Source organism: Haliotis rufescens, unplaced genomic scaffold (assembly GCF_023055435.1).
Source record: "Haliotis rufescens isolate VD_foot unplaced genomic scaffold, xgHalRufe1.0.p SCAF_3, whole genome shotgun sequence".
Lineage (NCBI taxonomy): Eukaryota > Metazoa > Mollusca > Gastropoda > Lepetellida > Haliotidae > Haliotis > Haliotis rufescens.
The window spans coordinates 44157367-44173297 of NW_025964001.1; the positions used below are offsets into that span (position 1 = coordinate 44157367).

At 40.0% G+C, this 15931-nt stretch overlaps 1 protein-coding gene across 3 annotated transcripts in view; it reads left to right on the plus strand.

Annotated features, from left to right (window-relative positions):
• The first annotated feature begins 2761 nt into the window (after positions 1–2761).
• Positions 2762–15931, plus strand: part of LOC124124098 (muscarinic acetylcholine receptor M1-like) — an 84279-nt gene continuing 71109 nt past the window's right edge. Inside the window, exons 1-2 of one of the 3 annotated variants that reach the window (XM_048402992.1) lie at positions 2762–2821; positions 3092–3299. The gene's annotated coding sequence lies outside the window, so the exon portion shown is untranslated. The other 2 variants (XM_048402991.1, XM_046487220.2) reach the window with 2 other exon arrangements.

Genomic DNA, 15931 nt, shown 5'->3' on the forward strand with positions numbered 1-15931 from the left:
AAGAAAATAGTTCGTGTAAAGTGGTATGTTCACTGTAGTGAAATGTCATGTGTTATATTCACTGCTGTGAAAATAGTATTTTTATCTTGTTCAGAAAACGCAGTCTTTCACACGGAACTTTATAGTAACTATGAACATGTACAAATGGCGTATACGTCCTTAAGAATTACGTAGAATGCTGCATTTTCGTGATAAAGGTAACTATCGATATTTTATTAATTAGTCTTTCATACACACTTATTACAAAAATCAATACAATTATATTACAAAATTGAAAGCCTCAGTATCTACACCCGATGTCTTCACGACAAGGTGTATAATACCAAGTGGCTGAACGTTTCTAATCATCTAACAAAGACGGGCAGCGTAAGTGGAGTTGCTTGCCAATGTTTTTCAACATAATCCACTGCACAAACTTCTGCAACCGATTTTGGAGAGCCTGGATTCCACTGGTGTAGAAAATTTCCCCCTAGTGGTTTAAAAATTCCTCCTCCTCAGAAATGACGACATCATCATTTTTGTAATGTTTGCCAGATAGTTCTTTCGTCAAGTTTGGGAAGAGGTTGAAATGTAACGGTGCAATATATGCTAAATACTGAGTGTGTTCAATGAGTTCCAAGCGACAGTCATGCATTGCAACCATGGCGACAACAGACTTATGGTACACCGTCCTGGCGAAACAACACAGTGAGTTTTAGTGAGTTTTCCACTAAAGCTTTGATATTCTCACGTCGTTTACTAGGCAGATTTGTATAGCATTTCGCCATTAAAGGTCTGGTCGTCTGGTAGTCAGTCCACCAGGAGGACTCTTTGGAATACAAGAAAACCGAAGCTATCATTTTGCCAGCTGTTGGAACAGACTTTGCCTTCTTCAGACGATGAGACGGTAGATGTTACACTGTTGTTTAGTCTCTGTTGGATAGTGGTGCGCCCAAGACTCATCCATGGTAACAACAAAATCATTTGGGTCTACTTCAAAAGGACGTAAATTCTCACGGGAGATGTTGTAACTGGAGCGTTTCTAATCTGTGTCAGAAGCCGTGGAACCCAGCGTGCCCATACTTTGGTCAAGCCCAGTTTATTTCTCATTAGAGATGCTTACTGTATTGCTTATGTGACGTGAGGTGAGTCGTCGATTATCCATACTCATATCGTGTATTTTATCAACATGTTCCTTGGTGGTCTCTGTGTTGAAGGTCTTCCTGATCTTGGATCATCTTCGAGTCTCTCTCTTCTCCTCCTAAATCCGCTGCACACCTCTTAACGGTGACAAAGGGAGGAGTATCATCCCCAAAGTTGACACAATGGTGACTGTTGGAGTTAGCAATTTCAGTTGGAGGTGCATTGGCCTTGGTGACATCGCGGTAGCCAATATTTATCTATCCATTTCCATCAACAAAGAATACTTAATATTCACTTTGAGGCCTGCACAAATATACTGCCTGGCCGAGGCTTTGGTTAAAAACAGCCAGTAAGCATGGGAAATAATGTACTTATGCAAACGGTTAAGGGTGTAGTATGCAGCCTTTCAGCAACCCCGTGTACCATTTAAAATTCTCAGCGGGTCCGTCCAAGGATCAGTAAGAGAAGTATATTCTCCAGTCCAATTACAGAACCGGCCTTGACCATGTACATGTACTTGTACCTAGTATAGCCCATACACGACCTCCCACTTAATTACTCATGGGGCTTCCGTCCATCAGTTGGTCAAACTGGCAATGTAACCTCCGCTAGCCACCTCTTAACAGTGTCAAAGGAAGAAGGAGCACATCCCCAAAAGTTAACAACATGTTTGCATGAATGGCTGTTAGAGGTTTCAGTTGGATGACGGCGCGAGAGCCGATTTCTTTCTTTTTTAAACGAGATTAGCTAGCCACTTTGATGCCTGCAGAAATATGCTGCCTGGTTGTGTGTGTTGTTCAAATGCATCCTGCAACCATGGAAAGTACTGTACTAAATGCATGAAAACTGTTAAGAGTGTACTATACATCCTTTGTAATTAGGCTTAGAACTTTTCAATCACCCCTCGTATACTTTCTCCCTAGCGCATTAACATCAAACAAAATCATTGAAAAATGATAGATATGTTCCTTCGCAGTGCTTGAACTCAATTCTTTAATGAAAGCATAAACATATATTCTGTTTGCTTTCGTTTGTTGTTTAAAGCCGCACTCAGCAATAGTCCAGCTAAATATATGTAGTCGAGGCTAGGCGAACCTGTGACTGACATTATGAGCATTGTCAACGTACAACGCCGTTAGAAAACAATGGTTGGTTGGTTTGTTGTTCAACGCCGCACTCAGCAATATTCCAGCCATATGACGGCGGTCTGAAAATAACCGAGTCTGGGCTAGACAATCAAGTGATTAATATCATGAGCAACTGGGATCGAGGACATGCATCAACCAAGTCAGCGAGCGGACCCACCGATCCCGTTAGTCGCTTCTTACTAGGGTACAATGAAACTTAATCAGCCAAATGACCACCCAATCCACCTTCTCAGCTCGTAAGACAAGTACAGGTTTCTATATCATAGACCTCAGACTAACAAAGTTCCATTTATCCATACATATCCATGAGTTGGCTATCCATCAATGATATTTTCTTTTTATCACATCAGTCATTCCAGCCGTTAGCCAGTTTTCCATCATTTTCAAGTCCATTGATACGGAAGAGATCGAGCTGGTCACGTGGTATTTTTTAACACATGCTCCTTATTACGCGTGCGACCAGTTTGCAATCCGACGCCTCCAAGCTTATCCAACACACCTGCATCACTTGGGCTACACTGGTAGTCAAGCGGAGGCCACGTCTCTGTCAGGTATTCATTGCTGTGGGCAGCCAATCGGAGCGATAACGATCGGAATTTCTCGGCCGCTAAAGCAATTCCCTGAACAACCGCCAGAAAGGGAAAACCTTCCTTGTGGTACTACCAAAGAATTGCATAAGTTGTAAAGAATATTGACACATAGCATCGTGAAGTGCATGTGAAATTGATTTGTTTGAAGACTTTCGGGAAAGTCATCGATGTCATATTGAGACGTCTCCGTCCAGACGCCTCGTATTCACATCACTTTTATTTATCTTTCAGAGATCCAGATTCATCGATTGATGTGTCTTTTTGTCCATCGTGGTGTTACCTGCAGCGGAGTGAGTTACTGCCTTCCAGACAATGTCTATTGCATCAAATGACAAAACTAAGCATATGGATTTTATGAGGGACAACTTGGATGTATTGCATTGATTGGCGACAGAGGCTGTTGTGATTGGCGCGGTGAAGACCTGTCGTCTCTTCAGTGGTAAGTGGTATGCATTTCATCTGACTTCTTGTCGATTTCGATTGTAATTAAGACATAAATTAGTTTTCCCAAACTCTACAGGATTGGGTTGCCTCTTTCCTTATAGTCAATAACAATTTATCACTTTCTCCAAGGTTGTTCAAACAGTTTCTAGGACAACTGCTTGGAATAGATGGTTAATATACTCGATAGGAACACATAGGACATCACGACGCGATGAAGTAGCATTTGTTAAGGGAAATATATATGATATCGAAACTATTCGTGTTTTCTTATCTTACCTGAAAGAAAATATAGTGGCCATGGAATATTCTTACACTTTGAAGTTTTATTTTTTTTATATAAGAATTCCAGTGTATTGTTTGTTCTTCGTAGATCTGAATAAAAAGCAACACGTACAGTTCAGTTTCAATTTCATGTTCTTCGTTGGCACTGATTCGTTCGACGGCATCAATGAAACTGTTCCTCACACAGTTTTTCTAAGTCTTCATTAATGCCATACATCACATACAGTGATTATTGTGTATGTGTATTGCCGCTAGCGCGGCAGGATCGCACATCGAAACTACCGCATACATTTGTTGTGTCGAGGTTAAATTGTCAAGTTTCGTCAGTTCGGATTCTGTTAAAACTGCAACTATGAAACGATTACTGATTTCAATGTTGCCAGGCATTCAAAGTGACATAACTCCAGAAAGTTGTAACTTCAGGCGATATCAGTGGAAACGCTACCATCAGGATTGACAAATCATCATGCATATGGTAACTGCATGACTGTTTAATATAATATTTATTAGTTTGTAAACATCAGACAACATGTGCAACCAACTAGATTGATGTTTCTGTTGTGACTAGTGTATCTGTATCGGTACTGTATCCTACAACCTAAAGTCACCGTGTTAGAGTCTTATGATTATTGTAAGAATACATATGCCGGCGCGATGGGGTAGTCTAGTGGTTACAAAGAACACTGGACACCCTGAAGGCCCGGGTTCAATTCTCCACGTGGTACACTATTGGAGATGCCCCGCCCCACACAAACATTGATAATGCAATAATATTGCTAAAAGTGGCGTATCCACTCACTTGTTCCTATTCACATCATTCTACAAACTTTACAAACATATTGCTCATATCATGTCCACATGTGATAATGATGATGATATCTCTTAATTGAATATAGCGCATCATCCACAAGGTACAATGGAAACTGTAGGCAGTCTTCTATACACATCGTATTTCATTCATTTGAACGGTATGAAACAAGTTGAACTAGAATTAAACAGCATTGACGACGAGTAAAAAAATCACAAGTTAGGAATGCCAGTGACTAATATAAAGGATTTAATGATCAATGAAACGGTTGCACACGGTTGCATGTGGTGGGCCTTTCTCTCACTGACGCCAGTAATGGATTCACTATAGACTACAAGTTACAGACAAATGAAGCGAAAAGGAGGGTCGTTAAGTCTTGGCATGTACAAATATGTAAATCAACTTAGGAAAGTGCGATGAGAATATATTCTGATGTAAATTTGGCGGCACCACCAAACGTCAGACGAAACTTATGACAATATAGTTGTTGATGTTGACCAGTATGTCATGCTGCTAGATGAAACAATGCAAATGCCCGGATGTACTATTGGGTCATCAGATGTGTTAGATACAGTAACACATTAAAACTAGTATGAAGTAAAGGGATCCCGGGAACCGACCTACTTTAAGTTTTCTAAGTTTAATTACCCCCTCTGCCTAACTGTCATTGATGCTGTTCACACAGAATGACATAGTAATGATATCTCCTCATATGAATATACGTTGTTTGTTTGTTTGTGTGCGTGTGTGTGTGTGTGTGTGTGTGTGTGTGTGTGTGTGTGTGTGTGTGTGTGTGTGTGTGTGTGTGTTCCCTCTAAGCAGTAGTAGCCGATAATATTGAAATAGTTGATCTCGTGTGTCGTGTCTTGGTACTATAAAACAGAGTTTATGGACAATCATTGACTCTATATCATTGACATAAATTATATATTCAGTGTTTCCCCACTTTACACACATCTTGAAAGACAAAGCTCCATATGATTGACACAAATGATTTATTCAGTGTTTCCCAACTTTACACACATTATGAAAGACGAAATCTCTACTATATTAAGAATATATCTAAGTATATCATTGACATGTTGTCAGTTTTTCCTTACTTTAAATACAATTCTGAAAGGCAAAGCTCTATATAAGATTAACATATTTTAAGTATGTTCTTTCTTTACTTCTGAAGACAAAGCACTCTACGTGATTGACGTGATGACGTATTTTCTTACCATTTAGTTATAAAACGTCTGGCAGTAGCTTAGCAGCATCAGCATTGCAGCATCAGCATCAGCATTGCAGCATCAGCATAGACCATGTTGACTGTCTGTATTCCCGATACAGTGAGGAAAGTTACTGCATATATGTGTCTGTTCTTATTTTTCCAAAAGGCAATAAAATGATAGAAACAACAGTTTCCGAGAAGGCAGTGAAGAATGCTTTGTAATATTCTCTGGAAAACAGTATACATCAAAGTCAATGAATAAAATATTTCGAATCCATACATGCGAGTCTTCATGAGGTCATTTGGCTCTGTAAGTTTGCTTCAATGCTATCATGTGTGTATTGATCTACAACAGAGCATGCGATTTGGCAACAGCCTTGGCCTAGTCTTTTTCGGTCTTATCCATAAATTTGACATTCGTAACAAAAACCGAAGCAATCCGAAGAACAAGCATCAGAAGTAAACATGGTGAAGCATCCACCTGCGTACGTAAAACACCCTCACCGTGCGTCTGAGGGATTTACTGCTTTTATTACAAACACGGCCTATGATTAAATAAGCTATGGGTGCATCCAGAGTATGTCCCTATTATACTCGTGCTGTTCAAACACTCGCCGCAGTACAAGATGGAAACAATAAAAGATGTTACACAGAATATAAAGTGTGGGAAGTTAGTCTGCCATGTGTAGTAGACGTAAACAAATTCATGTTAATCTTACCACGCAGATGGATCTGATTAGTATAAAAAATGTTTTTTCTTATAAACATCAAGGCACAGTGTTCAGGAATATATGGAGGTACATAGTTGGGATTTTATACATTGCTGCATCATGTATTTCGTACATGTAGGTCATTTTTGATGGAGGTGAGGCGGAGTATAGAACAAATGCATGCATTGCAATGCGAAATGTCATTATTTCACGCTTATTTCATTTGCGAGTAAGGCACATGGAGTACATGTACACATGTGTTACTGTGCTTCTCTGACGCTGACTTTGTTTGGAGGTTCGAACTTGATGGATATATCCCCAGTATCCCATACTTGTCATGATAACTGGTAAATCGAATGCTTACAATATGTAATAGCTAATTGTGTGCATACGACACCTTTAGTCATGATATCAACCACCAGTTTGCCTGTTGCATATATTCGATTATCAGGGCAACGGGGTTTTGTTTGATTGTTGTTTAACGCCGCACTCAGCAATATTCCAGCTAGATGACGGCGGTCTGTAAATAATCGATTCTGGACCAGACAAACCATTCATTGACATCATGAGCATCGATAATTGGGATGCGATGACATGCATCAACCAAGTCAGCGAGTCTGACCACCCGATCCCGTTAGCAGCCCTTTACGGCAAGCATGGGTTGCTGAAGACCTATTCTAACCTGAGTCTTCACGGGTCAGGCCACAGGGGTAATACATGAACTTGTGTCTGTTGCGTCAAGAAGCACGGGTGGCTAGAGCTGGCTAACACTTAGCTCTGGAGAGTTGCGGCACTTAACGTTATTGGGTTCGAATCTAATAGTAGCCATGGTTACAATCCTTCCTTTGTCATTACTATACCCGTGTTTGTGGGTTTCTCCAAAGTGGTAAACGTCTGTGACTTGCCCCACCAGGAACTTTCCTCCCACATCAAGTAAGGGAACTGGTATACTAGTCACAGCGGCTTTACACCAAACGCATTCACTCGTGTTTGCGTAAACCAACATTCACTCATTCATTGGTGCTTCGGTCCCGCACAACACTGAACAACTTGTTATACAAAACAGCTGTAGTGTCTCCTCAGCTGTATAACTATTTGTGGATTTGTTCGAATACCCGGATGCTAGTTGATATTTTCTCTGTATCTGTAATTTCGTCATATTCATCTCGTAAGAAAATCGTAACAAATACATGCTCTTGTTCCTGAAAAATCTCGCAAATCGTTCGTATTGCCATATTTTAGCCATTTAGCCGATACGTTTACATCTTGTGACGTTTCAAATCCCAATTTTGAAATGGCAATAATCTAGTTCTTATTGAAATGAACGTGTACATCTGATCCATTATGGACACGACCATGCAGCGGACTCCGGATTATGATAATATGATTATGCAAACAAATCCTTAATCTGATTATACTATTAAAAGCCGTAGGGATGCTGAAATTCAGTCTAAATTCGAGTTGGTGTACGCTTGGGACTATAAATAAGATCCAATATAAAAAATGGAGATGAGTCAATTGGACGCATGCATCTAGAAAGAACTTGTTTGACCACCGCAGAGTACACAGTGTTATATTTACTGGCTTCCGAAGCAACACCTACAGTTTCATTCTATTCTACTGAACGTATATTTTACGTATTTTATTCTGAATAAAGGTTAAATAAATCGATTACTTATCTAGTAGTTTAGATATGTACGTTTAGTTGAAGTATTGAAATATCAAGACAAACCGAGTATTTTGGAGAAAAAACTTTCGTAAGAGCTCGTCTTACATTGCTTTTTGACAGATTCACCGATTAAACAGTAAGGAAAAACACCTTCTGGTTGAAACATATTTATTATCATCATCCTATGGATGTCGGTATTTACACGGACCAATTTGGCATTGTTCAGTTAGCTGTTGTTGAGTATACTAATCTTCAGGTGTGCACCTTGCGACATCACTTCTCAAACTTCATCGATTCCACAATTATATTTGTGATGCCACTTTAAGGTTATTTCTGTATCTTTGTTGGACATTTTCTGTTTAGAAAGGTCCCAGAAAAGTTGAATGCTTGTAGCCTATATTTGGCCATTATTGCTCTCAAAATATATTTAATATGACAACTACACCAGTATATAATTCAAGAAAGAGACCCAGAAGATGCTTGAAATGTTAAATGTATAGTAGCAATCAACAAAATCAATACTTGAGTCGTAAGTCAACAATATATGGATACATGTGCACATGTTGTATGGATTATATTCACAGAGCGGGTCATGTGCAAAGTGGATGTTTTGAATAATGCATTCACTGAGTCACTAAACCTGTGTCAAGTCAACAGAAATGTCAATATCGTTTCATATTGGCGTCACTGTAACGTTTAGGGTGCAACCATTTTATGGTTGGAACTGGATTAATCGTGGAAGACATGTTCTTCAAATCATTTATATAAATATGCATATTTGAAACAGGATATACATTTAGCTTACTGTTTTTACGCAATCAATGTTTACTTGTTTCGAACATTTTACACTGTCTGGCATCTGAATACCTTTTCAGAATCTCTGCATACAGTCACAATTGAGGCTAATATTTACTTATTATTTCCAATGATTTCAAAATCCATTCCATCCCTTACAATTTGTTCTCGTGCATTAACGCAAGTAGTAGATAAGCATCCCGCCAAATCCACAATCCACAAGAAGCAGGATGATAGGACAGAGAGACTTGTATTGCGTGAAATTGGAAAAGGTATCTACAACCATACTGTTATATCAGACCTGGAATCATGCACTGATGAAATAAACATTTGATTTGAATTATCCAGACGTTGATAAAATTGTTTGAATTATGAGTTTAACAACATTTCAAGTGCCTTCAGGTAAACGTGATTGGTTTCAAACGCTTTTGACTCTCCAGTATAGCTTTTCCCTCGTTCATAATGTCAATGTCGTCATCCTCATATTGCTTGAGAGAGAACTGTTTCCTGAGCTAAATGTACTGTTACCTTCCCGTTCACCCATGACGGATATATTACCGATAGGACATGCCTCCCTGTATCCAGATCACCTGGTTCTTTTCTTATAATACTTATAGTACGAGTGTACTACGGTCCACTTGACTTATTCCGCTACCTAAATAACACCTTGCCTTAATTGGTAAGTGATGTGTACTACGTGTGTATAATATTGATTAAACATATTCAAGTCAGTAATTTGCAAAATATTTGCAAAGAGTGAAACACAAGTTTCACGCACACTCGACGCGCATTAAACCATTAAAACACCGAAGCAGTGTTGCTCCGAAATCCCAACACGCCATGAAATGCTTTCTTAAACAAGTTAAACTGTCTTGTATTGCTTCGAAATTAGTGATCTGACAAAGATATCGTCACCTTTACTGGACCAGACATGGCAGTGATTGTTAATATGAACAAAGATCAACTCCGTCTGGGCAAAAAGCCATGCAGTCGACCAAGTCACCGATCCTGACCAACCTTTCGTTTTCGACCTGTAATACCATTACAGTCTAACCTGGAATCCCCAAAGGGTAGACAGGTAAGTGACCTGCATCACTTATGGAACATCACTAACACGTGAGGACATTTACAGACAGACTTGCAGCCGTAATTAACCATTCATGTGAATAAATACATGACAGTGAATTACGCTCGGATTGTTTTCGTGGAGCAGGACCAGTGGCCAAAACTTGATACCACCAGGCGATCTAAGGTCCACGGCGAATTGTGTGAGTGAGTGAGTGAATTGGGTTAAACGCCGCTTTTAACAATATTCTATTCATATCACAGCGTGTCAGCTTAATGTGGAAGGGAAGCCCGAAGTGATGCAGGTCTCAGACAAACCTAGAAACATAATCGAGGCGAACCGGGATTCCAAACCACAATCATAGGTTTTTAGATTGCCTAAGGAACGCAAATCTGCATAGCGAATTGCGGCGCCTTAGACGACTGGGCAACGCCCAACGCTGTGGGGTTATGACATGCAATCAACCAAGTCCCAGAGCCTTACCACCCAATCTATTGAGTCTCATCATACGACACGCATAGGTCGTTGGGGACCTATTTTTATACAGAATCTTCACGGGGTGCGCTTCGAGTCAACCATATCAAATAGTGATGATACCAGGTGTTCGCGGAAAGGTGAGCGTATCCTGCGCCATCGGCGCAACCGTCACAAAGACATGCAAAGGCAAGTCAAGTGTTTACCTGAACAAAAATGGAACAAATTGTGCAAGTCAAAATAGGGAATTGCATCTGACATCACTTTGGTCACGTGTGCGTCTAATCTTGAAAGTGTCCTCCACGTGTCTTCCACAAAACGGTTTGAAAGCTTTAAGCAGGCATTGAATGTTGTAACCCTGTTCAAACAACTTGTGAGCAAGAGTTTTATGACGTTCTTTGAAACCTTCATAGAAAGAGCATACTCAATTCTATCTAACAAGATGTGAAATATGGACTCCAAAGGCTGGAGCTCAAGGAATATTGCCCGTCATTAAGGAAAAGTATTGAAAACAGATGAGGCGATTTCCTCTCTTTAAAGTTAACTTAGCGTTACAATGTCGTAAACCTAAGTGAACGTATGATGGTAACTACATTGATAGGCGTCACATATACCCTACACCCTACCACAAAGCAAATTGAGCGTTTCAGCGATCAGACTCAGGTTAATCTGAAATAATCATAACGCTAATTTAGCTGTGAGGAGCGGGGTACTGTTCTGTGTAATGTTAATGCGGGGAAGGTCATGTAGAACATAAACTTCTGTCTCCTGGACATATATTCTTCATATTATAATTATGTTTTGCACGGGCGCCATGTCGGGAGTTTGATTTAACTTTATTCAGTAATGAAAACGTGGCTTTCTGATTCAACACTTGAAATATTGCGCAACGCCGAGTACCTCAAACTCAACCTCTTAACGTCACCAACACACAGTATTCAAGAACACTCACTTTTCACATGCTCAAGAAACGCCTTAAACATACTCGTCTACTTTCCGGAAATTTGTTTCTTTTTCCATGTGTCCTTCATCCTGGTTGCATGATCTCCTTGACAACAGAGATATTAATAACGGAAAACAGCATTTTTTAACGCTTCATCAATGACCTCTTAATTGTGTTTTTTTAATCAAATATAAAACCTTGTTATACGCAAATTCCTTCAGCTCAGCAACACCTCATTTTTTGGAATAAAAAAAACCCTTTGAAATTGAGTTTGAAAAGGAGAAATTCAAAATGCTATGTTTATGAAAAAATCATTGAGATGAACGTAACAAAAAGGTGTCTCCTCGTGAAGTCAACTCTGTACTGATGTACTTTTATATGAATATAGAAGGTGAGACAACCTATTGTTAACTATATATTATACACGTCGTTTCTCAAAGAACTTTACATGATTACTTTATTTTATATTGTGATTCAATGTCGCGCCCAGGATTATTGAACTTATATAGCAACGTGCATGCACGTCTCTGTGTGTGTGTGTGTACGTGTGCGTGTGTGTGCATGTGTGCGTGCATGTACTAGTCCGGACTAATGCCGATTTTATAGGGATAGCCAACTAAATACCATGCCGCAGTTTAACATGTAACGCCTCTCAGACACAGTGTACTGACTCCGAGCTGACTTGTCCTTGTTTTAGCTGCATAATGCCGAGCGCCAGGTAGGGTAATAACAAGTACCATCTTTTTACGTATTTTGGTATGACCTGGCCGGGACCGAACCCCGGATCTTCTTCTCTCCGGGCAGACGCTCTACCACTGGGCCACGGAGATCCAAGGTTACGTGGAAAACGTCTAAGACTTGCATCACCTTGGCTTCCACAGTAAGGTCACATGCTATGATATAGCTGAAATACTGTTCAAAGCACAGATTGTGAATCATTTAGAACCTATTGTCATTTTGCTGACATGTATCTCATAGATTATAGAACCCATGGCTCGCCTACGTATGTCCTGCTGTATATTCGTATATGTCCGACTTGGAAGGTTCCCGGATTAAAAACAACAACACATAGTCTAGAAACGTGCTTTCATTTTATAACTGTTCATGGAACTACAAGCATGCGAACTCTGGTATTTCAATATATCCCCGGGGTGTAAGCCATGCTGCGTGGCTTTTGATTTAAAACTTTAAGTCGTCTTCAGGAGGCTGAAATGCGACTACAATGATTCTGATTATAACCTGTCAGTGGACACTCGAGTCATTATGCCGGCTTCTTAGGAAGGCCAAGACGTGACTCACACACCAGTATGGGGGAAGCTGACAACCAAGTAAAATATAGTTTTTCTTGTTTAGTCTGGGCAGACAAGAATGGTAAATATGCAGAATATTTATACACTTGGAAAAAAGGCTTGGCACCGCATGCTTTTTAGTTCCATCAAATTGACAGTTTCTGAAATGAGGCCATGTATTAACTTCCTGACCGAAAACATTTAGAATATACCCATATTGAATATATATACATAAACCAAATCGATTATGTGATAACATGTTTTATAATGACTACTCTTTCTTGACAATTTTACTTCTCTTTTAGTTGCCTTCCCTGATTTGTTGCATGATATATAATGTGACCATGTGCTAGCACTCGTATTGTTATAACTACTCGGTATAGGTGGTGTATTGGGCATTTATTAATGTGAAATCACCCCGTGAAGATCTGGGTAAGAATTGGTCTACAGAAACCCATGCTTGTCATAAGTTTTGTTTGTTTGTTTGTTGTTTAACGCCGCAATCAGCAGTATTGCAGCTACATGACGGCGGTCTGTAAATAATCGAGTCTGCAACAGACTATCCAGTGATGGACATCATGAGCATCGATCCACGCCATTGGGATGACAAGCGTCAACCAAGTCTGACCACCCGATCTCGTTAGTCGCCTCTTACCACAAACATAGTCGCCTTTTACGGCAGGCATGGGTTGCTGAAGACCTACCCCGGATCATCACGGGTCACTTGTTGTAAGAGGGTTCGGGTGGTCCGGCTCGGTGACTTTAATGATGAATTTAATCGTATCATAATTGCGTAGATCGATGCTCGTGTTGCCAATCACTGGATTGTCTGGTCCAGACTCGGTTATATGCAGATCGCCATTATGTAGCTGGAAGATATCTCAGTGCGGCGAGAAACAGCAAATCAGTGCCATGCATTGTGTGTAGGTATGATCCAAAGATACATAGACGTCCGGGAGGTATGAGATGAAAGAAGGGGCGGCCCTTAACCTATTTCAAGGTGTATATGTGACAGTCAGTATGTAAAATCAGTCAATGTGTACAATGACTGAAATTTGAACTTAGGTAATTTAAAAAATGCCAACATATTTCAGTCTTTTTCCGTCAGATTGACTGACGGCTATTAAGAAGTTAAAAAGGGAATAAAAACACCACAATACACGACTAATACTAGGATTAGAAGCTAAAAAAGTTATAAAACAATATCCTTTGACTTTCGTTTTCTTTTAATCCTAATATTTTCAGTCAGTGGTGAGTGAAATAGAGCATAAAAATGTTTGGAAATCGTCATCATGATATAATAGATGGAAAAATAATTGCAAATCAGTGAAACGTTTTGGCGTTTTGTAAATTGTCTAAGTAAAACTTTCAGTCATTTTACACATTGACTAGAACATATATACATTTATCGACCTGCCTCGATTGAGCTCGTGTGTCCTACTTTTGTATTTGAGATAGAAACAATGAGACAAATGCTTCTGCTGAAAAAAAGAAAAATATTGATCATTGTCTATTTCTAGCAAGTAATGCATATTAATAGAGAAATGTAAACTATTCTTTGAATCCAGACAGCTACGCATGTAAACAAGCTGACTGGAGCATGTTTGTCAGGACAAGCAGATAATGGATGGGTTTAATTAACATGATATTTTAGGATAAGCCAATAAGAAGGTGAGGTGAGGTGAAATTGGGTTTAACGTCGCGTCCAAGATTATTGCACTTATATAGCGACGTGCATGCACGTGTATGTGTGTGTGTGGCTGCTTGTACTAGTCCGGACTGATGCCGATTTATAGTGCTAGCTCACTGAGATACCATGCCGCAGTTTAACATGAATACCCCACTCAGACACAGTATACTGACTCCGAGCCGACCAGTCCTTGTTTTAGCCCCTTAATGCCGAGCGCCAGACAGGGTAACAACAAGTACCATCTTTTAACGTCTTTTTGTATGACGCGGCCCGGGATCGAACCCTGGACCTTCCGCTCTCCGGGCGGACGCTCTACCACAAGACCACGGAGGCGGTCGCCAATAAGAAGGAGAATTTCATCTTACATAAGACATACTTTGTTGTTTGTTCATGCGGAGTAGAGCACGTGACATTACCACGAGGAGCAATGAGACGACTTCCTAATTGTTCTTTTTCACAGTGTGTGATAAAATTAGATTTGCGACAGAAAAACCATATTTATTGTATGCTTGGTCTCAATAATCCCCGATCCAACTCAGCTACAATATGTGCATATACTAGTCTTATATTCACAAAGTCTTAAGAATCCCTGACGATTCCCTTCAACCAACTTGCGTATATTGTCGTAAGAGGCGACTAAATTGATCGGGTGGTCAGACATCGTATCCCAATTGCATAGATCGACGCTCATTATTTCAATCACTACGATTATTTTCAAACCACCGTCAAATTTTGCTCTTAATATCAGACATATTTTTTTCTATTAGGTCTTCATAAAAAATATATGATGATGCACCCCGAGAAATCCGGGTTAGAACTGATCTTCAGCAACCTATGCTTGTCGCAAGAGACGACAATGCTGGACTGTAATCGTATCATTGACTAACGGGATCGGGTGGTCAGACTCTCTGACTTGGTTCATGCATGTCATCGTATCCCAATTGCGTAGATCGATGGTCATGATGTTAATAACTGGACTGTCTGGTCCAGACTCAATTATGTACGGACCGCCGTCATCTAGCTGGAATATTGCTGAGTGCGGCGTTAAACAACAAACAAACATACAAACAAAACAAAACATAAACATGGAGCGAAATATATCACAGCATACACGGATCTTATATATGTGATCGGGGGTATTGGAAAACGTATTTGCACCATATTAACTAACTAATAATAGCGAAACAATATAACACTACCACCAAGCATGTATTCGAGAATATATTTTTTGCGAGATAGATAGCTGTCAGGATATATCCTTTATCGAGTGCGGCGTTAAACAACAAACAAATACATTTATGCCCGAAAAACTCCCACCTTGTGAAGATAATGTCATGATGAACCCATATCTGTTTAGTTTATTGAAAGGGTTAGGTTTGCTCAATTAGCCCGTTGTAAATCCATAGCCAAGACAGAGAGTTGTAAAGGGGGACGCGACCCGTGAAGATCCGGGTAAGAATAGGTCTTTAGCCGTAATTCTTGCCGTAAAACGCGACTATGCTTGTCGTAATAGGCGACTAACGGGATCGGGTGGTAAGGCTCGTTGACTTGGTTGATGCATGTCATCGTATCCCAATTGCATGGATCGATGCTTATGATGTCAATCACTGGATTGTCTGATCCATGCTCGATTATTTACAAACCGCCGTCATCTAGCTGGAAAATTGCTGAGTGCGGCGTTAAACAAC